This window comes from Balaenoptera physalus (genome assembly GCF_965194825.1).
Source record: "Balaenoptera physalus genome assembly, chromosome: 13".
NCBI classification, from domain to species: domain Eukaryota; kingdom Metazoa; phylum Chordata; class Mammalia; order Artiodactyla; family Balaenopteridae; genus Balaenoptera; species Balaenoptera physalus.
This window is the reverse complement of record NC_138892.1, coordinates 66,068,368-66,091,319: the sequence shown is the minus strand read 5'-3', so window position 1 is coordinate 66,091,319 and position 22,952 is coordinate 66,068,368. Positions and strand designations below refer to the sequence as shown.

At 36.5% G+C, this 22,952-nt stretch overlaps 1 protein-coding gene across 2 annotated transcripts in view; it reads left to right on the top strand.

Annotated features, from left to right (window-relative positions):
- Window positions 1-22,952, top strand: part of H1-7 (H1.7 linker histone) — a 103,726-nt gene that overhangs the window by 10,022 nt on the left and 70,752 nt on the right. Inside the window, exon 2 of one of the 2 annotated variants that reach the window (XR_014252613.1) lies at window positions 3,157-17,650. The exons of the other annotated variant lie outside the window; for it this stretch is intronic. The gene's annotated coding sequence lies outside the window, so the exon portion shown is untranslated. Of the gene's footprint in view, window positions 1-3,156; window positions 17,651-22,952 lie in introns of those variants that run through there. 2 annotated transcript variants of the gene reach the window in all.

Below are 22,952 nucleotides of genomic sequence, written 5' to 3'. Positions count from 1 at the left end.
CTTGTAGACAGCATATATGTGGGTCTTGTTTTTGTATTCATTCAGCCAGTTTATGTCTTTTGGTTGGAGCAGTTAATCCGTTTACATTTAAGGCAATTATCGATATGCATGTTCCTATTACCATTTTCTTAATTGTTTTAGGTTTGTTTTTGTAGGTATTTTCCTTCTCTTGTGTTTCCTGCCTAGAAAAGTTCCTTTAATATTTGTTGTAAAGCTGGTTTTGTGGTGCTGAATTCTCTTAACTTTTGCTTGTCTGTAAAGGTTTTAATTTCTCCATCGAATCTGAATGAGATTCTTGCTGGGTAGAATAATCTTCACTGTAGGTTTTTCCCTTTCATCAGTTTAAATATGTCTTGCCACTCCCTTCTGGCATGCAGATTTTCTGCTGAAAGGTCAGCTGTTAACCTTATGGGTATTCCCTTGTATGTTATTTGTTTTTTTTCCCTTGCTGCTTTTAATATTTTTCTTTGTATTTAATTTTTGATAGTTTGATTAATATGTGTCTCAGCGTGTTTCTCTTTGGGTTTATCCTGTATGGGACTCTCTGCTCTTCTGGGATTTGATTGACTATTTCCTTTCCCATGTTAGGGAAGTTTTTGAGTATAATCTCTTCAAATATTTTCTCAGACCCTTTCTTTTTCTCTTCTTCTTCTGGGACCCCTATACTTTGAATGTTGGTGTGTTTAATGTTGTCCCTTAGGGGACAGGTCTCAGGTCTCTGAGACTGTCCTCAATTCTTTTCATTCTTTTTTCTTTATTCTGCTCCCTGGCAGTTATTTCCACCATTTTATCTTCTAGCTCACTTATCCATTCTTCTGCCTCAGTTATTCTGCTATTGATTCCTTCTAGAGTATTTTTAATTTCAGTTATTGTGTTGTTCCTCACTGTTTGTTTGGTCTTTAGTTCTTCTGGATCCTTGTTAAATGTTTCTTGTATTTTCTCCATTCTGTTTCCAAGATTTTGGATCATCTTTACTATTATTACTCTGAATTCTTTTTCAGGTAGGTTGCCTATTTCATCTTCATTTATTTCATCTTGTAGGTTTTTACCTTGCTCCTTCGTCTGTAACATATTTTTTTTGTCATTTCATGTTTTTTGTTTTTTGGGTTTTTTTGTGATGGTGAGGCTGAATTCCTGTCTTACTGGTTGTTTGGCCTGAGGTGTCCAGCACTCGAATTTGCATGCAGTTGGTTAGAGCCTGGTCTTTGTGGTGAGATGAGGACGTCCAGGAGGCCTTACTCCAATTAATATTCTTTGGGGTCTGAGTTTCTCTGTCAGTCCAGCAGTTTGGACTCGGAGCTCCCACCACAGGAGCTTGGGCCCGACCTCCGGCCTGGGAACCAAGATCCCACAAGCTGTGTGGCATGGCAAAAAAAAAAAATAAGAAGAAGAAGAAAGAAAAAAGGAGTACAATATCAAAGAATAAAAAACAAAATAAAATTAGAAAAAGAAAAAATATAATAGGAAAAATAAAAATATAATTGGAACAACTGGTCGCTGGGTGTTCCTCCTATCTCCTTAGGTGTCTATGGTCCCCCACCGGTGCCTGGTAGGTGCCTTAGTTGTGTGGAGATGCGAATTCTGTGTCCTCCTAGTCTGCTATCTTGACTCCCTTGTTCATTAATTCTTACTTTTATCTTTATCCTGTATTCCTTATGCTTTTTTTTTCTTTTACTTTGTTGTTTTAGTTCTTTAAGTTAGGAATTTAATTGATTTTTTCATTCTTTCATTATTTTTGATTTGTGGTTGAGGCCATGAAGTTTTCTTTGATCACTGCTTTCAATGTACTCTATAAGTTCTCAAATGTATGGTTTTCATTACAATTACTTTTTAGAAATTCTATCATTTTGTTGTATCTAAGTCACTTGTCATTTAGGAGTTATTTAATATAAGGTTTAAAAATTTTCTGGTGGAAAGATTTTATTAAACATTAGTTATTTCTACTTGTATTGATATCAGAGAGTACTTTTTATGTTCCTATTTTATAGTATTTAAATAATAATTTTTTGTGATCTAATATATGAACAATTTCTGTGAATTTCCCTCTGTACTTGAGAAAATGTATTCTCACTATCAGAATGTACTTCAGTGTATATACATATTATATAATTTACGTTATATGAATACATGTAAGTTGTGTAGGTCTTTTATATCCTTGTTTATTTTTTGTCTGCCTGAGAAGAGTGTTAAAATCTTCTCTTATTATGGGTGTCTATGTTTCCTGTAGTTTTTATAAGGGTGGTTGCTATGTTATTTGTTCCATAGATATTTATAATTGTCATATTTACACACAAATCGTAGCTTTGTTGTTAAAGAACATCTTTCTTTTTCACATTTAATGCCTTCTGGTTTGAATTATATAATTATATATCAGGAACACAATATTGCTTTCTTCTTTTTTCTACTTCCTTGGCATATATTTTATATCCCTTTATTTTTATCCTTTCTAAAACATTTCGTTTTAGGTAGGTCTCTTATATACAGCATGGAATGAGGTCTTGTTTTGTGATACAATTTTAAAATATTTCGTTTTAATAGATTATTTAAGCCCATTCACATTTATTAACAAGGTTGATAAGGAAATTATTTGTGTCATTAATGAGTATTGTTTCTTTTCCTATGTACTGTGTTTTCTTTGCTATTATTTGAAAAAAATTATTTAACCTTTATTATACATATATATTTTTTTCAGTTTTTAATGGCATTATTTGACTCTTAACTATTACCTGTGCAATTATCAATGAACTTATTTTACTGCCTTTTATCTTTTATCTTTCTCCTTCTCCTCTCATATCTTAGCATTATTCTTCTACCTTTGTCCTTCCCTTGTTTTGTCCTTAGTTTTACAATTAAATATACTAAAAGCTCATCATCAATTATTTTGCTGATACTTTACCATTCATCTTTGGTTGTACAAATCCATCTTCTAGTAGATTTCTCACAAAGTACTTTTGTATAGTATCACCTGAGGTTTTTGCATGTTCAAAGTATTTTTTTGATTGATACTTAGTACTTGAAGCATAACTTGGTTGGATATAAATATTAGCTCACAGTTTCTTTTTTGAGTTTTTTTTGAAAACGCTGCTCAATTTTTGCTTTTATTTGTATGTTGCTCTTGAGAAATGTGACGCCAGTCTAATTTTCTTCCCTTTACAGGTTTTTTGGTCTTCTGTCCCTTCTAGAGACACTGAGTATTCTTCATTGACCTTTAAGTTTGCAGTAGGTAACCATTTGGTTGCTTTATTTTTAGGTACTCTATAGGTTCTTTTATCATGTAAATTCAAGCTTAAAAAATCTAATATGTTTTCTTGGACTATAGTTTAAACTAAGTGTTCTATTTAAATAATTTGTTTTTGCTTTCAGACTCCATTATATGAATGTTGAATCATCTTTGCCTGTATTTCATTTCAATCGTTTTCTAGTTCTATTGAATTTTTTCTTTAATTAATTTTTATTCTCTTGGCTGTTTCTTTGATTTGTCCCTTATTTTTTCATTTATTCTTTTATTTTTTAAATTCCACATATAAGTGAAAACATACAATATTTGTCTTTGCATGATTTACTTCACTAAGCATACCCTCCAAGTCCATCCATGATGTTCCACGTTTTTGTGGCTGAGTAGTATTCCATTATGTATAGGTACCATGTCCTCTTTAAATATTAATCTGTTGACGGGCACTTGGATTGCTTTCATATCTTGAGTATTATAAACAATACTGATATTGAACTTTGGGCTGCATATATCTTTTTGAATTAGTGCTTTTGTATGTTTCAGATATATACCCAAAATTTGAATTGCTGGATCATATGGTAGTTCTATTGAATATTTTGAGTTTTTTTGAAGTACTCCAATTTCCACATTGACTGTACCAATTAACATTCCCATCAACAGTGTTCCAGAGTTCCCTTTTCTCCACATCCTCACCAACGTTTATTATTTGTTGCTTTTTGACCATTCTGACAGGTGTGAGGTGATATCTCATTGTGGTTTTGAATTGCATTTCCCTGATGATTAGTGATGTTAGCATCTTTTCATGTGCCTGTGTCCATTTGTATGTCTTCTTTATTCAGGTCTTTTGCCCATTTTAAATCAGGTTGTATGACTTTTTTCATACTGAGTTGTATGAACTCTTCATATATTTTAGATATTAACACCTTATCAGACATAACATTAGCAAAAATTTCTCCCATTCAGTAGGCTGTCTTTTGTTTTGTCAGTGGTTTCCTTCGATGTGCAAAAGCTTTTAAGTTTAATTAGGCTCCATTTGTTTATTTTTCCTTTTATTTCTTTTGCCTTAGGAGACAGATCCAAAAAAATATGGCTATGATTTATGTAAAAGAGTGTTCTGCCTATGTTTTCCTCTAGGAGTTTTATTGTATCTGGTCTTACCTTTAAGTCTTTAAACCATTTTGAGTTTACTTTTGTATATGGTGTTGAGAATGTTCTAATTTCATTCTTTTACATGTAGCTGTCCAGTTTTCCCAGCACCAATGTCTTTTCTCCATTGTATATTCTTGCCTCCTTTGTCCTAGATTAACTGACTATAGGTACATGGGTTTAATTTCTGGGGTTTAATTTCTGGGCATTCTATACTGTTTCACTGACCTTTAAGTCTGTTTTTGTGCCAGTACTATGCTGTTGTGGTTACCGTAGCTTTGTAGGATAAAAGCTGGGAGGGCAAAACCACCAGATTTGTTCTTTTTTTTTCAAGATTGCTTTGGCAATTTGGATTCTTTTGTAATCCCATATGAATTTTAGGATTATTTTTTATAGTTCTGTGAAAAATATCTTGAGTATTTTGATAGGGATTGCATTAAATCTGTAGACTGTTTTGGGTAGTATGGACATTTTAACAATATTAATTCTTATAATCCAAGAGCATGGGATCTCTTTCCATTTCTTTGTATCATCTTCAGTTTCCTACATCAATGTCTTAAAACTTTAAGTGTACAGGCCTTTCACCTATCTGGTTTAGTTTATTCCTAAGTATTTTATTCCCTTGGTGCAATTGTAAACGGGATTGTTTTCTTGCTTTCTCCTTCTGATAGTTCATTATTAGTGTATAGAAAGATTTCTATATTTTAATATTGTATCCTGCAACCTTGTTGAATTCATTTATTAGTTCTAATAGTTTTTGGGTGGAGACTTTAGGGTTTTCTATATATAGTATCATGTCATCTGCAAATAGTGACAGTATTACCTCTTCCATTCCAAGTTCAATGACATTTCTTTTCTTGCCTACTTTCTCTGGACAGGACCACCAGTACTATGTTAAATAGAAGTGGCATCAGTGGGCATCTTTGCCATGTTCCAGAATTTAGAGGAAAGGCTTTAAGTTTTTCAACATTGAGTATGATATTAGTTTTGGGTTTGTCTTGAATGGCCTTAATTATGTAGAGATATCTTCCTTCTATACCAACTTTGTTGAGAATTTTTATCACAAATGGTTGATGAATTTTGTCAAATGTTAGTTTTCTGCATCTATAGGGATAATTATGTGATTTTTCTTTTTTTGTTTTGTTAATATTGTGTATTATATCGATTGATTTGTGGATATTGAACCATCCCTGCACCCCTGAAATAAATCCCACTTTTTCCATGCTGTCTGATCCTTTTTATATGTTGTTGAATTAAATTTGCTAATATTTTGCTGAGAATTTTTGCATCTATATTCATTAGGAATATTGACCTGTGATTTTCTTTCTTTTTGGTGGTTTTGTCTGGTTTCAGTATCATGGTAGTTGTAGTCTCATAGAATAAATTTGGCAGTATTCCCTTCTCTTCAATTTTTTGGAATAGTTTAAGAAGAATAGGTATTAACTCTTCCTATGTTTGGTAGAACTTCCCTGTGAAGTTATCTGGTCCTGGATGCTTGTTTGTTGAGAGCTTTTTGATTACTGATTTAATTTCAATACCAGTACTCAGTCTTTTCAGATTATCTATTTCTTCCTGATTCATGATTGCAAGATTGTATTTTTCTAGGAATTTATCCATATCTCCTAGGTTGTCCAATTTGTTAGCATATAACTATTCACATAATCTATAGGGTTGGCCAAAAAGTTCCTTCAGTTTTTAAGTAAAAATAAAAGACACATTTTTCATTTTCACCAGGAACTTTATTGAACAACGTATTCATCCTTTTGTTCCACTACCTTCTGCCATTTTTCAGGCAACTTCATAATTCCATCTTCCCCAAACTTTATCTTTTTGAGCAAAGAACTCTTCCAGGTGTCTTTTACAGTATTCCAGGGAATTGAAATTTTTTCCATTAAGAGAATTTTGTAAAGACTGAAATAAGTGGAAATCTGAAAGTGTAATATCTGGTGATTATGGCAGAGGAAACAGAATTTCCCAGCCAAGCTGTAACAGTTTTTGCCTGGTCATCAAAGAAACAAGCGGTCTTGCATTATCTTGATGGAAGAATATGAGTTTTCTGTTGACTAATTCTGGACGCTTTTCATCAAGTGCCATTATCAGTTGGTCTAATTGGGAGCAGTACTTGTTGGAATTAATCGTTTGGTTTTCTGGAAGGAGCTCATAATAGAGGACTCCCTTCCAATCTCATCATATACACATCATCTTCTTTGGATGAAGACTGGCCTTTAGTGTGGTTGGTGGTGGCTCATTTCAATTGTCCCATGATCTCTTCTGTTCCACATTACTGTACAGTATCCACTTTTCATCGTCCACCACAATTTGTTTTAAAAACGGAATGCTTTCATTACATTTAAGTAGAGAATGGCATGTGGAAATACGGTCAAGAAGGTTTCTTTTCACTTATGTGGAACCCAAACATCAAAGCAATTAACATAACCAAGCTGGTGCAAATGATTTTCAACGCTTGATTTGGATATTTTGAGTATGTTGGCTATCTCCCGTGCGGTATAATGTTGATTGTTCTCAATGTCTCGATTTGATCACTATCAACTTCAACTGGTCTACCTGACCATGAAGCATCACGCAGTGAGAAATCTCCAGCATGAAACTTCGCAAACCACTTTTGACACATTTGATCAGTCACAGCACCTTCTCCATACACTGCACAAACCTTTTGTGTGTGTGTGTGTTTCAGTTGCATTTTCACCTTTCTTGAAATAATAAAGCATAATATGTTGAAAATATTGCTTTTTCTTCCATCTTCAATATTAAAATGGCTACACAAAAATTCACCATTTTTGATAAGTTTTTTTTCTTAAATGCAGGCTGATATGATGGCTGTCACAATACAATCTAACAAAATTGTTCTGAGTGAAGTTAAAGACAATTAAGTGCTACTAGGGCCATCTTACGGAAAAAACTGAATGAACTCTTTGGCCAACCCAATATTATTGTTTGTATTTCTGTAATATTGGTTGTAATATCTCCTTTCCTTTCTTATTTTGCTTACTTGGGTCCTCTCTCTTTCCTTCTTGGTGAACCTAGCTAAAGGCTTATCAATTTTGTTTATCTTTTTAAAAAACCCACTCTTGGTTTCAATGATGTTCTCTCTCTCTCTCTCTCTCTCTCCTTTTTTTGGTCTCTATTTTATTTATTTCCTTTGATCTTTATTATTTCCTTTCTTCTGCTGACTTTGGCCTCTGTTTTTTTTTAATGAATTTATTTATTTATTCTTGGCTGTGTTGGGTCTTCATTGCTGCATGCAGGCTTTCTCTAGGTGCGGCAAGTGGGGGCTACTCTTCGTTGCGGTGCACGGGCTTCTCAATGCAGTGGCTTCTCTTGTTGTGGAGCACAGGCTCTAGGAGCATGGACTTTGGTAGTTGTGGCATGTGGGCTCAGTAGTTGTGGCTCACAGGCTCTAGAGTGCAGGCTCAGTAGTTGTGGCACACGGGCTTAGTTGCTCCACGGCATGTGGGATCTTCCTGGACCAGGGCTTGAACCTGTGTCCCCTGCATTGGCAGGCAGATTCTTAACCACTGCGCCACCAGGGAAGTCCCAGCTTCTGTTTGTTTTTCTTTTTCTAATTCCTTTACATTATAGGTTAGATTGTTTATTGAGATTTTTATTATTTCTTGAGGTATTCCTGTATTGCTATAAAATACCCTCTTAGAAATGCTTTTGTAGTGTCCCATAGATTTTGCAAAGTTGTGTTTTTTTCATTTTTCTCAAGGAAATTTCTTATTTCTTCTTTGATTTCATAGTTGATCCACTGCTTTTTTTATTATTAGCAAGTTGTTTATTCTCCACTTGTTTGTGTTTTTCCAATTTTCTTCTTGTAATTGAATTCTATTTTCATACCATTGTGGCTGGAAAAGATGCTTGTATACTTTCTACTCTCTTAACCTTGTTGAGAATCGTTTTGTGGCCTAACGTGTGATCTATCCAGGAGAATGTTCCCTGTGCACTAGAAAAGAATGTGTATTTTGTTGTTTCTGGATGGAATTTCCTGTAGCTATCTATTAAATCCAACTGGTCTAATGTGTCATTTAAGGCCACTCTTTACTTATTAATTTTTTGTCTGGATTATCTGTCCATTGTTGTAAGTGGTGTTAAAGACCCTACTATTATTGTATTATTGTCAATTTCTCCCTTTATATCTGTTAATAATTACTTTCATATTTATTGTTTCTACATTAGATGCATTTATGTTTACAAACATTATATCCTCTTTTGTACTGATCCCTTAATCATTATACAATGCCCTTTTTTGTCTTTTATTAATAAACTTTGTTCTAAAGTCTACTTGGTCTAATATGAGTGTTGCTACCCCAGCTTTCTTTTCATTTCCGTTTGCATGGAATATCTTTTTCCATCCTGTATCTTTCAGTCTCTGTGTGTCTTTAGTTCTGAAGTGAGTCTCTTGTAGATAGCATGTAGATGGGTCTTGTTTTTTCATCCAATCAGCACCCTGCATGTTTTGATTGAAGCACTTAGTCCATTGACAGTTAAATTGATTGTCAATAGGTATTTACTTATTGCTATTTTGTAATTTGTTTTCTGGTAGTTTTTGTGGTTCTTCTCTGTTCTTTCCTTCTGTTTTTAGTCTCTGTGCTTATTGTTTGATGATTTTATTTTGTGTTATGTTTATATTCCTTTCTCTCTAGTTTTTGTATATCTACTGTAATTTTTTGATTTGTGGTTACTATGTAGTCCATATATGTTGGCCTATATCTACTTGTTTTAAACTGGTAATTGTTTAAGTTCACATTCTAAAGTCTCTACTTTTTTACTCCCCCAACTACATTTTGTGGTTTTGATGTCATATTTTACGTCTTCATGGTTTTTTAAAATTAATTATTTAATTTATTTATTTTTGGTTGCATTGGGTTTTCGTTGCTGTGCATGGGCTTTCTCTAGTTGCAGCGAGAAGGGGTTACTCTTCGTTGTGGTGCATGGGCTTCTCATTGCGGTGGCTTCTCTTGTTGTGGACCATGGGCTCTAGGTGCATGGGTTTCAGTAGTTGTGGCATGTGGGCTCAATAGTTGTGGCTCGTGGCCACTAGAGCACAGGCTCAGTAGTTGTAGTGCATGGGCTTATTTGCTCTGTAGCATGTGGGATCTTCCCGGACCAGGGCTCGAACCTGTGTCCCCTGCACTGGCAGGTGGATTCTTAACCACTGCACCACGAGGGAAGTCCCTTCTTCATGCTTTTCCCTTAACTGTTCACTGTAGTTATACTTGGTTTTACAATTTTTGTCTTCTATCCTTGGTACTAGTTTATTTAAGTGGTTCATCCACAGCCTTTGCTATATATTTTCCTTTCCCAGTGTGAGTTTTCCTCTTCCTATAATTTCTTATTTCTTATTGGAGCCTTTTATTTTTAACTTAAAGAAAGGCCTTTAACATTTCTTATAAGGTTGGTTCAGTGTTGTGAACTTTTATTTTTTGCTTGTCTGAGAAGCTCTTTATCTCTCCTTCAATGCTGAATAATAATCTTGCTGGATAGAGTATCCTAGTTTGTAGTTTTTTCCCCTTTAAGCACATTAAATATATCATGCCACTCCCTTCTGGCCTGCAAAGTTTCTGTTGAAAAATCAGCTGATAGACTTCTGGGGACTCCCTTGTGTGTGTCTCTGTTTTTTGTTTTTTTCTTGCTGCCTTAAGAATTCTCTCTTTATCTTTAACTTTTGCCATTTTAATTATGATATGTCTTGTTTTTGGTTTGTTTGGGTTCATCTTATTTGAGACTCTCTGTGCTTCCTGTATCTGGATATCTGTCTCCCTCTTCAGGTTCAGTAAGTATTCAGCCAGAATTTCATCAAATATATTTTTACCCCTTTCTCTGTCTTTTCTCCTTCTGAGACCCCTATCATGTGAATGTTAGTATTCTTAATGTTGCCTCAGAAGTCTCTTAAACTATGCTCATTTTAAAAAATTTGGTTTTCATTTTGCTGTTTTGATTGGGTTATTTCCAATATTCTATCTTCCAGATCGTTTATGTGTTTTTCTATATCACTTATATCTGCTGTTAATTCCCTCTAATATATTTTTTATTTCAGTTATTACATTCCTTAGCTCTGACTGGTTCTTTTTATATTTTGTAGTCTTTGTTAAAATTCTCACTGTGTTCATCTAGTCTTTTCCCCCATTCAGTAAGCATTCTTATTACTATTGCTTTGTACTCTTTATCTGTTTCATTAGGGTTTTTTTCAGGTTTCTTTTCTTGTTCTTTCATTTGAAACATATTCCTCTGTCTTCTTGTTTTGTTTAACTTTCTATGAAATTAGTTATAACACTTATCTATCCAGGTCTTGAATGCTAGTTCTTGTGTTGGAGCATGTCTATGCAGTGTGTATGTGCACATTGGTTTTTAGGGAGAGCTGCATCTTCCCCTGGGGTATGTTAGCAGCCACCACTATGGTCGTAGCTTGGGCTGCAGTTGGAAGGGCTCTAGTCATGGTGGTGTGAGCCAGGGCTTCTCCTTTGTTCAGTGGCCAGCACCACCCTACTGGGGGTACTAACACATGCTCTGGCAATGGCTGCCTGTGTCCTGGTGAAGCAGTCTGGGTCCAAGCTGGCCTTGTTCCCGCCAAGTGTGTGCACTGTTGACAACAGCTGCTTCTGCTTAGTGTGGAGCAATGCTGGAGTAAGAGGTTTTGGAGCATGAGTCAGGTTCAAGCTGGGGAGCATGCTGGGGAAGTCCTGGCAAGCTGTTCAGAGATCTAGGCAGTTTTCAACCCACTGCTTCCATGCTGTGACTGGGAATAAGCAAGTCTCTTCACACACTCTTTTTTTTTTAATTTTTGAACTTTATTTTTTTATACAGCAGGTTCTTATTAGTTATCTATTTTATACATATTAGTGTATAATGTCAATCCCAATCTCCCAATTCATCCCACCACCATCACTCCACCCCCACTACTTTCCCCTCTTGGTGTTCATACGTTTGTTCTCTACATCTGTGTTGCTATTTCTGCCCTGCAAACCAGTTCATCTGTTTCATTTTTCTAGGTTCCACATACATGCGTTAATATACGATATTTGTTTTTCTCTTTCTGACTTACTTCACTCTGTATGATAGTCTCTAGATCCATCCACGTCTCTACAAGTGACCCAATTTTGTTCCTTTTTATGGCCGAGTAATATTCCATTGTATATATGTACCACATCTTCTTTATCCATTCATCTGTCGATGGGCTTTTAGGTTGCTTCCATGACCTGGCTATTGTAAATAGTGCTGCAATGAACATTAGGGTGCATGTGTCTTTTTGAATTATGGTTTTCTCTGGGTATATGCCCAGTAGTGGGATTGCTGGGTCATATGGTAATTCTATTTTTAGTTTTTTAAGGAACCTCCATACTGTTCTCCATAGTGGCTGTACCAATTTACATTCCCACCAACAGTGCAAGAGGGTTCCCTTTTCTCCACACCCTCTCCAGCATTTGTTGTTTGTAGATTTTCTGATGATGCCCATTCTAACTGGTATGAGGTGATACCTCATTGTAGTTTTGATTTGCATTTCTCTAATAATTAGTGATGTTGAGCAGCTTTTCATGTGCTTCTTGCCCATCTGTATGTCTTCTTTGGAAATATCTATTTAGGTCTTCTGCCCATTTTTTGATGGGGTTGTTTGTTTTTTTAATATTGAGCTGCATGAGCTGTTTATATACTTTGGAGATTAATCCTTTGTCCATTGATTTGTTTGCAAATATTTTCTTCCATTCTGAGGGTTATCTTTTCATCTTGTTTGTAGTTTCCTTTGCTTTGCAAAAGCTTTTAAGTTTCATTAGGTCCCATTTGTTTATTTTTGTTTTTATTTCCATTACTCTAGGAGGTGGATCAAAAAAGATCTTGCTGTGATTTATGTCAAAGAGTGTTCTTCCTATGTCTTTCCCTAAGAGTTTTATAGTGTCTGGTCTTATATTTAGGTCTCTAATCCATTTTGAGTTTATTTTTGTGTATGGCTTTAGGGAGTGTTCTAATTTCATTCTTTTACATGTAGCTGTTCAGTTTTCCCAGTACCACTTATTGAAGAGACTGTCTTTTCTCCATTGTATATCCTTGCCTCCTTTGTCATAGATTAGTTGACCATGTTCACGCATTCTTTAAGAACAGAGTCTTGGTTTCTTATAGGACTCTGGTAAGCCCCACTGGTTTTCCAACCAGCTAAGGGGCTCATCTTCTCAGTGTTGGACCCCAGAACTGGAGTGCCTAATATGTGAGTTGATCCCTTCACTACGCAGGGAGGATCGCTGAGGCTGTGATGTCCCCTTCCTCTTCTGTGTCTCCACTAGGGTTGTGGGTCCCAATCATATCATGTCTCCTTCCTTCCTGCCATACTTATTGTGGATATTTCTTTACAGGCTTGGTTGTAGAAGAGCTGTTATGTTAGTCCTCAGGTTGATTTCAGTGAGAGTCGCTCTATTTGTACTTCTAGTTTTGATGTGTTTGTTAAGGGAGGTGTGTCCATTGTCCTTGTATACTGCCATTTTGATCTCTGTTTTATCTTTTTGTTTTTTTTTAATTGAGGAAGGGGAATTCAGTTCAAATTCAGTTATCAAAAGGTATACAGAACTTGGGTTTACTTCATTGTACAGGATCTGCTAGAAATGGTATCTGTTTTAGCATTAGTTAGTTGATCAAATTAGGTTTTGCAAGAGTGGTAAGGAGGAGGTGATGTCAGCACCATGGAGGTGTGAGATGTGTCCTTTGTCTTTCCTCTTCAATCTACAACTAGTAATATATCCATAACTCAACAAAGATTACTCTGCCCAAAATATCAGGACTCCAGAGAGATTCACACAACTGTACATCTGAAGGTGGGTGTATGGGAACACACAGAGGAGGTGAAACCTGGGTAGGGGATCCTGTGTTTGTGAAACCAGCTACCCCTCAGCCACAGCAGGTGAGCCTACAGCCCCATCTAACCCAGTAGGCATAGTGAAGACAGCACACATGACTCCCACCACAAAGCCACTGAGGTGTCCACAGGTACAGGGAACTGGGTACAGTATCTGCAGGTCCCATTATGCCAGTACTTTCAGCTGTGATGGTGTGAATGAATCCAGTCCCCCTTCCCACAGTAGCAGTGCCCTACAACCTGACTGCCCTGGATGCAGAAGGGGCACCTGTGACTCCAGCTCCCCCTCTACCCTACACACCTCCCCCACCATGGTGGCAGTGCCTGCAACCTAGGTGACCCCAGATGTGGTGAAGGTGCCAGTCATTCCAGTACCTTTGGCAGTGACACCAGAGAGAGAAGTGACACTAGCAGCAGCAAGGCACCAGTGACTTCAGAGGCAAAAGCAACTGACACTAAGGGCACTGGTGACACCTCTGGCAGAAGCAGTGTTGGGCAGAAAGTGTTGATTCTCAAATACACCCAGAAGTAGCTCAGGTAAGAGAAACCAAAAACTTGTGCTGTAGTGTCACCTACTTAAAAACAACAGTTAGGTCTCTAAATGCCAACCTGTTGAAATATTAGAATCAAAGTAAGCAAAGCTTTACCTAAATATGAAAGGTATTTGCTACTTCAAATGTGCTGACAGAGTAACAACTCATAAGCACCATGAAAAACCACAGTGACATTGTATCACAAAAAGAAAATGACAATTCTCCAGAAACCAAACATAGTCATGAAAGACTGTGATCTAAATGATAGAGAATTCAAAATAGCTTTCATGAAGAAACTCAGTGAGCTAAAAGAAAACTCAGAAAGGCAGTTCAATGCACTCAGGAACAAAATTTATGGAAAGAAGGAATACTGTACCAAAGAGATGGAAACTCTAAAAAAGAACCAAAGAGATTTGAAATTCTAGAGCTTCAGAACTCAAAAAATGAGATTAAAATGCATTGGAAAGCATTGGAAACAGATCAGACTACAAAGAAAAGAGAATAAATGAGCTTGAAGTTAGAAATCTAGAAATGATACAGGTAAAAGAGGAGAGGGAATGAAGTTTTCTTAAAAATGAAGAAATTCTATGAGAACTCTCCAATTCCATTAGAAAAGGCAACATAATAATAATGGATATCCCATAAGGAGAAGAGAGGGAGATGGGAGAAGAGATCTTAGTTAAAGAAATAATAGTTGAAAACATCCCAAACCTGGGGAAGGAACTGGATATACAAGTCAATGAAGCTAATAGGATGCCTAATTAATTCATCACAAAAGAACTTTTTCCAAGACACATTATATTAAAACTGTCAAAAGTCAATGGTAGGGACTTCCCTGGTGGCACAGTCGTCGAGAATCCACCTGCCAATGCAGGGGACATGGGTTCGAACCCTGGTCTGGGAAGATCCCACATGCCGCGGAGCAACTAAGCCCATGCGTCACAACTACTGAGCCTGAGCTCTAGAGCCCACGAGCCACAACTACTGAGCCCACATGCCACAACTACTGAAGCCCACTTGCCTAGAGCCTGAGCTCCGCAACAAGAGAAGCCACCACAGTGAGAAGCTTGAGCACCACAATGAAGTGTAGCCCCCCACTCACAGCAACTAGAGAAAGCCCGTACGCAGCAACAAAGACCCAGCGCTGCCAAAAATAAATAAATTTAAAAAAAAGTCAATGGTAAAGAAAGAATTTGAAAGACAGCCATGGGAAATAATACAGTAACCTTAAAGATACCCCTGGTAGGCTATCAGCAGATTTTTCAGCAGAAACTCTACAGGTCAGATGAGACTGAAATGACATACTCAAAATATTGAAAGATTAAAAACGTCAAACAAAAATTACTCTATACAGCAAAGTTATCCTTCAGATATGAAGGATAAATAAAGGTTTTCCAATACCAACCAAAGTTGAGGGAGTTCATCACCACTTCATTACAAGAAATGTTGAAAGGAGCTCTTCTACCTTAAATGAAGAGGCAACATTATACAAAACTTTGCGTAAGGTGAGAAGCAGACAGACAGAATCAGAAAATTCCAATTCTATATCAGAATAGCTTGTTAAACATTTAATTATATCATAAAGGTTAAAGGGAAAGAAGCATTAAAAATAACTACAGTTACTTCAATTTGGTAATAAACTCACAACATAAAAAGGGATAATTTGTGACAACAATAACATAAAAGGGAAAGAGGAAAAGGATAGAACCTGTAGAGGCAAATGAACATAAGATGCTATGAGCAGAAAGAGATACCTATGAGATATTTTATACAAACCTCATGGTAACCACAAAACAAAAATCTAGAGCAGAGACGTGAAACATTAAAAAAGATGAAATAAAAAAAATCATAGAAAACCACCAAACTAAAATGACAGACAGAAAGACGAGGAAAAAGAAACAATGGAGATATAGAACAACCAGAAGACAAAAGATAGAATGGCAGTAATAAATCCTCATATATCAATAATCACCCTAAATGTAAAAGGATTGAATTTACCAATCAAAAGATGCAGAGTGGCTAGATGGATAAAAAAACTAGGCCTAACTAAATGCTACCCCTAGAAGACTCATCTCATTTCTACAAACAAACATAGGCTCAAAGTGAAGGGATGGAAAATGATACTCCAAGCAAATGGCAGCCAAAAGAAAGCAGGTGTAGCCATACTTATATCAGACAAATAGGCTTCAAGCCAAAAAAAGGTAACAAGAGACAAAGATGGACATTATATAATATTAAAGGGGACAATCCATCAAGAAGACATAATATTTATTAATATATATGCACCTAACATGGGAGCACCAAAATATATAAAGCAGTTATTAACAGACATAAAGGGAGAAATTGATGGCAACACAGTAATAGTAGGGGACATTAACATCCCACTTAAATCAATTGATTGATTATCCAAATAGAAAGTCAACAAGGAAACAGTGGTCTTCAATGAAACATTATACCAGATAGACTTAATAGATTTATATAAAACATTCCACCCAAATGCAGTAGAAAACACATTCATCTCAAGTGCACAAGGAACATTCTCAAGGATAGACCATATGTTGGAATGCAAAACAAGCCTCGCTAAATTTAAGAAGATTGAAATCGTATCAAGTATCTTTTCCAACCACAGTGGTATGAAACTAGAAATCAACTAGAAGAAGAATGCAGGAAAAATCACAAATATATGGAGGCTAAACAACATGCTACTGGGTCACTGGAGAAATCAAAGGTGAACTGAAAATAAAAATACCCTGATGACAAATGATATATGACATACCAAAATATGCAGGATGCAGCAAAAGAGGTACTAAGATGGAAGTTTATAGCAATACAGGTCTACCTCAAGAAACAAGAAAAATCTCAAACAATCTATCCTTACACCTAAAGGAACTAGAAAAAGAACAAAGCCCAAAGTCAGTAGAAGGAAAAAATAATAAAAATCAAAGTAGAAATAAAAATAAAATAGAGACTAAAAAGACAATGGAAAAGATCAATGAAGTTAAGAGTTGGTTTTTTTTGAAAAAATAAACAAAATTCATAAGCCTTTAGCTAGGCTCAGCAAGAAGAAAAGAGGACCAAAATAAATAAAATAAGAAATGAAAGAGGAGAAATAACAACAATACCACAGAGATATGAAAAATCATAAGAGAATACTAAGAACAGTTATATGCCACCAAATTGGACCATCTAGAAGAAATTACTAGAAATATATAGCCTGCCAAGACCGAGTCAAGAAGAAACAGATAACTTGAACAGACCAATCACTAGAAGTGAAATTGAATCTTTTTTTTTTCTTTTTTTTTTTTTTGAGTGTTTGTCTAGGTGAATGTGTGTGTGTGTGTGTGTGTGTGTGTGTGTATTTTAATCCTCAAACTCATTTCAAGGTGCTGAAATTATTTAAAGGGTCAGTAACAGAAATTGAATTTTGCAGGCTGTAAGTTCTGTCTATACAGAGGTGAGTGTGCCTTCTGGTAATAAGTAGCCATAGATATTTACACAGTGAAGTCACTAAGCTAAACATCAGAGTTGGTTTGAAGACTAGCCAATCCATGTGGAACAAAGAAATAGAATGCCATATTTTAAAGTGCTATTGAGAGTTTTATAATCAGTATTTCACCTTTCCCTGTTTCATGTGGTTTTCCCTCTATGTTTTCCTAACATTGAAATTATGTGTGTCTTAAACCATGAGCATTTTGATCTGTGCTGCCTTGTACATGTGTGAGAGACAAAGTTTTCATAATAATAGCTTATAACACATGCCAATTGTAATCCTCAGGGACCTGTCACATGTGCTGTGTCATGTGCCTTTCACCTCCCTGAGGTACTAATGGGGAAATTGTTGGGTCCTCAGAAATTGAATCTTTAAAAAAAAAAACAAAACCCAGCAAACGAAAGTCCAGGACCAGATGGCTTCACAAGGCAATTCCACCAAACACACAAAGAACTTATACCTATCCTTCTCAGACTATCCCAAACATTAAAGAGGAGGGAATACTTCCAAATTCATTCTATGAGCCTACCATTATCCTGATACCAAAACCAGACAAAGACACTACCAAAAAAGAAAATTAGAGGCCAATATCTTTGATGAATATAGATTCAAAAATCCTCAACAAAATATTAGCAAACAGAATCGAATAAAACGGGGGCTTCCCTGGTGGCGCAGTGGTTGAGAGTCTGCCTGCCAATGCAGGGGACGCGGGTTCGAGCCCTGGTCTGGGAAGATCCCATATGCCGCGGAGCAACTGGGCCCGTGAGCCACAACTATGGAGCCTGCGCGTCTGGAGCCTGTGCTCCTCAACAAAAGAGGCCACGATAGTGAGAGGCCCGCGCACCGCGATGAAGAGTGGTCCCCGCTTGCCACAACTAGAGAAAGCCCTCGCACAGAAACGAAGACCCAACACAGCCAAAAATAAATAAATAATTAATTAATTAATTAAAAAAAAAAAGAATCCAATAAAACATAAAAAGGATCCTACACCATGATCACGTTGTATTTATTCAAAGGTCATAAGAATGGTTTTACATTTGCAAATCAATCAAGGTGATACACCACATTAACAAAAGGAAAGATAAAAATCACATGATCATTTCAATAGATGCAGAAAATGCATTTCACTTAATTCAACATCCATTCATGACAAAAATTCTCGACAAAGTGAGTATAGAGGGAACATATCTCAACATAGTAAAGGCCATTTGTGAAAAACCCACAGCCAACATAATATTCAACAGTGAAAAGCCCCTTCACTGGTTTCAATATGAAATATGAACTTATCAGGCATTTAAAATTTTTTACTGTAGATTGAATTAAAAAAAAAAAAAATGGGGGAGTGATCACAAGGAAAGTTCCCAGTGAGGAGTTTATGCCTTTGACAGGCTCCTCTACCCTATCCTTCCTTTACTCCCTTCCTCCTCCTTCTTGCTGCAGAATAATAAGTAAATTCTCTCATTTTGAGAAAAACAGTTTCTCTCACATTTAGACCCTTGGGTTGGGGAAATTTACCTTATTTCTACCCCAAGTACTATAAAAAAAGTGTAGTCTACTTCTAAGAGGTTTTACAGTGAATAAATATTATGTCATTGCATGTAACTAAAGAAATAGATGGGACGACATGCTCAGGTTTGCATAGTCAATGACAGCTGTAGGACCAGAACCCTGTTCGTCTGAATCACAGATCAGGGATTTTTTCCTCATTAAATAGTACTGCATCTTACTCTGCTATAAGTGGTTATTATATGCTACAGGTGTACATATAATCAATACTTACAGTGGCTTGGATTCAGCTTTGAGAATAAAAAGTGGATTCAAAATTCCTTTTAGAGTAGGTGAATAATTCTTGTAAGAATGATGGAAAAAGACATCTAATAAGATCTAATAAGGGAACCATGACTGAGTCAATCTGCCAGCAAGTATTTACCGACTGCCTACTATGTCTCATGGAAGGTGACAGGCAGTGGAGCAGACTCCAGGAAGTCATGGTCCCTGCCCTTATGTTGCTCTCAGTCTAATGATGAGGGAATTAGAGTGCTTCTCAAGAAGATTGAAGGGAAAAATCTGTTTTCTGTGAGCATTGTCAACTGAATTGACTACTTCAACTTGAAAATGGGAATGGTTTGTGTCTGGTAGGAGTCAGTGGGAGGGTGGGGTTGACAAGATAAAATGGAGAGGACAACAGTGAAAAAAAGGCTGAGAAAACCCACAGAATTTTATACTACAGAGGACATAAAGTATGATATTGGAAGAAAAGCAGTAGCAGGGGCGGCATCCCGTAATTCTCTGGAAACAGTAAGTGGAAAGAGGTTGGGGAAAAAAGTACTTATGCCTTCTACACTGATTCACAAAGTACAGGTAATATAAAAATAGAACTTAAGGTTTTATACAATGAGGAAAATAAAATGTCACAAATATAAAGAAATTTGGTAGGATGGGATTCATGCCTGAATCCAAGAAGGAAACTGCAGGGCCTTCCCAGGGGCAAACTCTCTCCAGCCCCATGTCCCCTGCCTCTTGTTTAAAACAGTAGACAAGCCTCCTAGGCCTTCCCTGAATTCCAAAGAGCAAATTTAATTATAGAAGTGAGAAACAAAGGAAAACAGTCAAGCAAGATAAAATAATAATAGTCTAGCCATAAAACAAAGTCAAGAACCTTTAGTTCCTCTTTAAGGGCTGTAGATAATGTCCTAAGCCATATCCTTGAGCTGTTTTACTAAAACCCCCACCAGATGGAAGAAGTTGACTGCATGCTGACCATAAGCATGTAGATTCTAGACTGGTTGGAACCAGAAGTTGATGATGTGGACTCCTGACATACCACCTGTTACCTCACAACCACCGAGTCAGAGTCAGAAGGATGTACATGAGCTAATCACGTACCTCGAGGCCCTCTCCCTCACCCTGCCTTTAAAGACCCTTCCCTGAAAGCTAAAAGGGAGTTCATATCTCTTGAGCATTAGCTTGGAACCTTACAATAAAGGCTGCACTTTCCATCACCACAACCTGGTGTCAGCAGATTGGCTTTTCTGTGCATTGGTGAGTGGATCCAAATTTGGTTCAGTAGCATGCCTGGAACATGGTAGTGAAAAAAAGGTGCAGTACATTGTTCCAAAGAAACAGAATTGGGTTCTGATGTGCAACTGGAAAGGAATTGCCAGTCACGTGACATACACCAAATGATGGTGGGGAACCTGCATTTGGTATAGAAGCAGTTTCCTTGCTGTGATCTACAGAAAGACAGCCCTGTCCCTCAGCATTTGTAAAATTCAGAAAGGCTAGGAGGAAGAAAAAGGGCAGGGTGAGAGGGAAGGAAAGAAGGAAAGAGACACAAGTAAATAAGTAGAAGGAATAAAATAAAAACAAAAGAAACTGATAGAAGGAAAGTCAAATAAATACTTTTTTTTTTTTTTTTTACATCATGAAGATACAGACTCGTATGGAATTTTATATCCTTGAGAGGAGAACCAAGAAAGGAATTATTCAGGTGAGGATAAAAGAGAGGAAAAACATAATATCATTATAAAAATGTGCTAGAGTCTGTCAAAACAAGTAAACTGTATTACAGGTCCCAGGACAAATCATGAAATGGCACAAAGCCAAGTTCCAGAAGTGAGGAGAATGTTGATTTAGTGTAGTCTCAACCTTCATAAGGAAGAGGTTGGCAGAGTAGAGATTGCAACTCTGGGTCTAATTTTGACCAACAAAGATGGAATTGACTAGTGGAATGGGAGTGAGGAAAATCTTGAAAGACAGTAACTATGGTGATTTGGTTCTCCCTGATAGCCAGGGAGATAAAGTGAGATGTGTGTCCAGGATTATGGGAAAATTGACTTCAAATAGATAAAAGATATGAGTTTCATAGCCTGAGATTCTATGGAGGAAAAGGCTCAAGAAAGATGTGATTCTCTTAAGAATGAAACTCAGTCAATGCAAATACTTTGGAGTCCAATGAAGAGGAGTAGATGCAATGACTACAGAGACCACTCCAGGAACTCAGAGTTAGAGACATCAGGCTGAGAGTAGGCATAACTAAGAGAGTAGTCCACACATTTCAACACTTTCAAAAGCATAAACCATATGGCAAAACTGAGGAATTCGATTACAAAACAAAGATTTATGTTCTATAAACATCACCATGGACAAAGTTAATAGGCAGATGGCAGAATGCAGAAAATATTTGTCTAAAACTGACAAGGATGTAATATAATCCTAAAATATACATGGAACTCTGGCAAATGAACAGGAAAAAGACAGCAATCCAATAGAAAAAAAGGGTACAAATAATATCAATAGGCAATTTACAGAATAGAAAAAACTAATATGGATATGGAAATTTGATCAGAACCTTATTAATCAAATGCAAATTAAACCAACGATGAGATCAGTTTATGTCTATAAAAACAGCAAAAATTAGAAATCTAGATAATTACTAATGTTGTCAGGAATGTGGAAATGTAGAAACTTGCACTGCTGTAAGACTAGTTCCACCACTTCTGGAAAGCAATCTGGCAAAACTTGGATACATTAAATAGATTCATACACTATAGCCCAGCAATTCCTCCCCTAAGAAATATAAAACAAATTCTTTACAAGTCCAGCAAGGGACTACTAGGAGGATGTTCTTTGCAGGGTTACTTGTAGTGGTGTGGAGTTGGGGGCAATGTGGGTGTTCATCAATGGAGGAGTGGACAGATGCAACACTGTGAGTGAAGAGTGCACACCATGGAACAGCAGGCAACAAAGTGAAGCAACAGATTAAATGTTAGCATCTGGCAATGTGGATGGAGAAGAAAAATGGTGCTCAGTGTAAAAAGTAAGGCACAGAATGAGACATATAACAGTAGCTTTGGAGTACATTTAAGAATACATGCCTACAAAATAAAAACTATTTTTTGAGAACACACTTAAACCGAAATATACACTTTAAGCACATTAGAAAATTGCCTATTGTTGCAGCGGGGTGGGGGTGGGGTGGAGTGGAGATAAAGGGTATAAAGATAGAATAAAGAAATAAATAAAGACATAAAACAAGAGGGCCTTTCCTTGCAGGGACTAATGATGGTGTGTCAGGAACTGAAGAGTATGATTAACTCAATTCTTCCAGGAACAAAATTTTCAAAACAAAACGTATCAAAACACAAACATAAATATATCAGCACACAGAACACGAACAGAACAGCACTTGAAGGAGGAAAAGGTGGAATGATGAACAACTTGCAAAAATACTGACAGAGAAATGGGCTTTTCATTCCGAATAAGAAGTACAAAAAACATATGTCTGATTCTCAGACACATGGGGTGCCACTTACAGTTGGAAGGGATAAAGCAACATTTTGGAGGTGCTGATTTAGATGTTTGAAATACTTTATCTCATTTATCATTTAGTCCTTATAACCACATTGAGGTAGATATTATCTTAGTTAAGACTTTTTTGGTTGCAAGAAATAGAAACCCATCCATAATAGTTTTGAGGAAAAATGGAGTTCATTATAAGGATGCAAGGTTATTCACAAAACCCAACAGCAAGACTGCAGGTGGGTCTCCAAAGCTGACCAAAACCTGGACAGTCATTATCTTAGGCTCGTTGTCTGGAGACATGTTATCTTATCTCTGCCTCCCTCTGTCCTATGACTTCAACCTGTTCTCCCTGCCAATATTTTTTTTTCTTTAGGTACATGGCAGAAG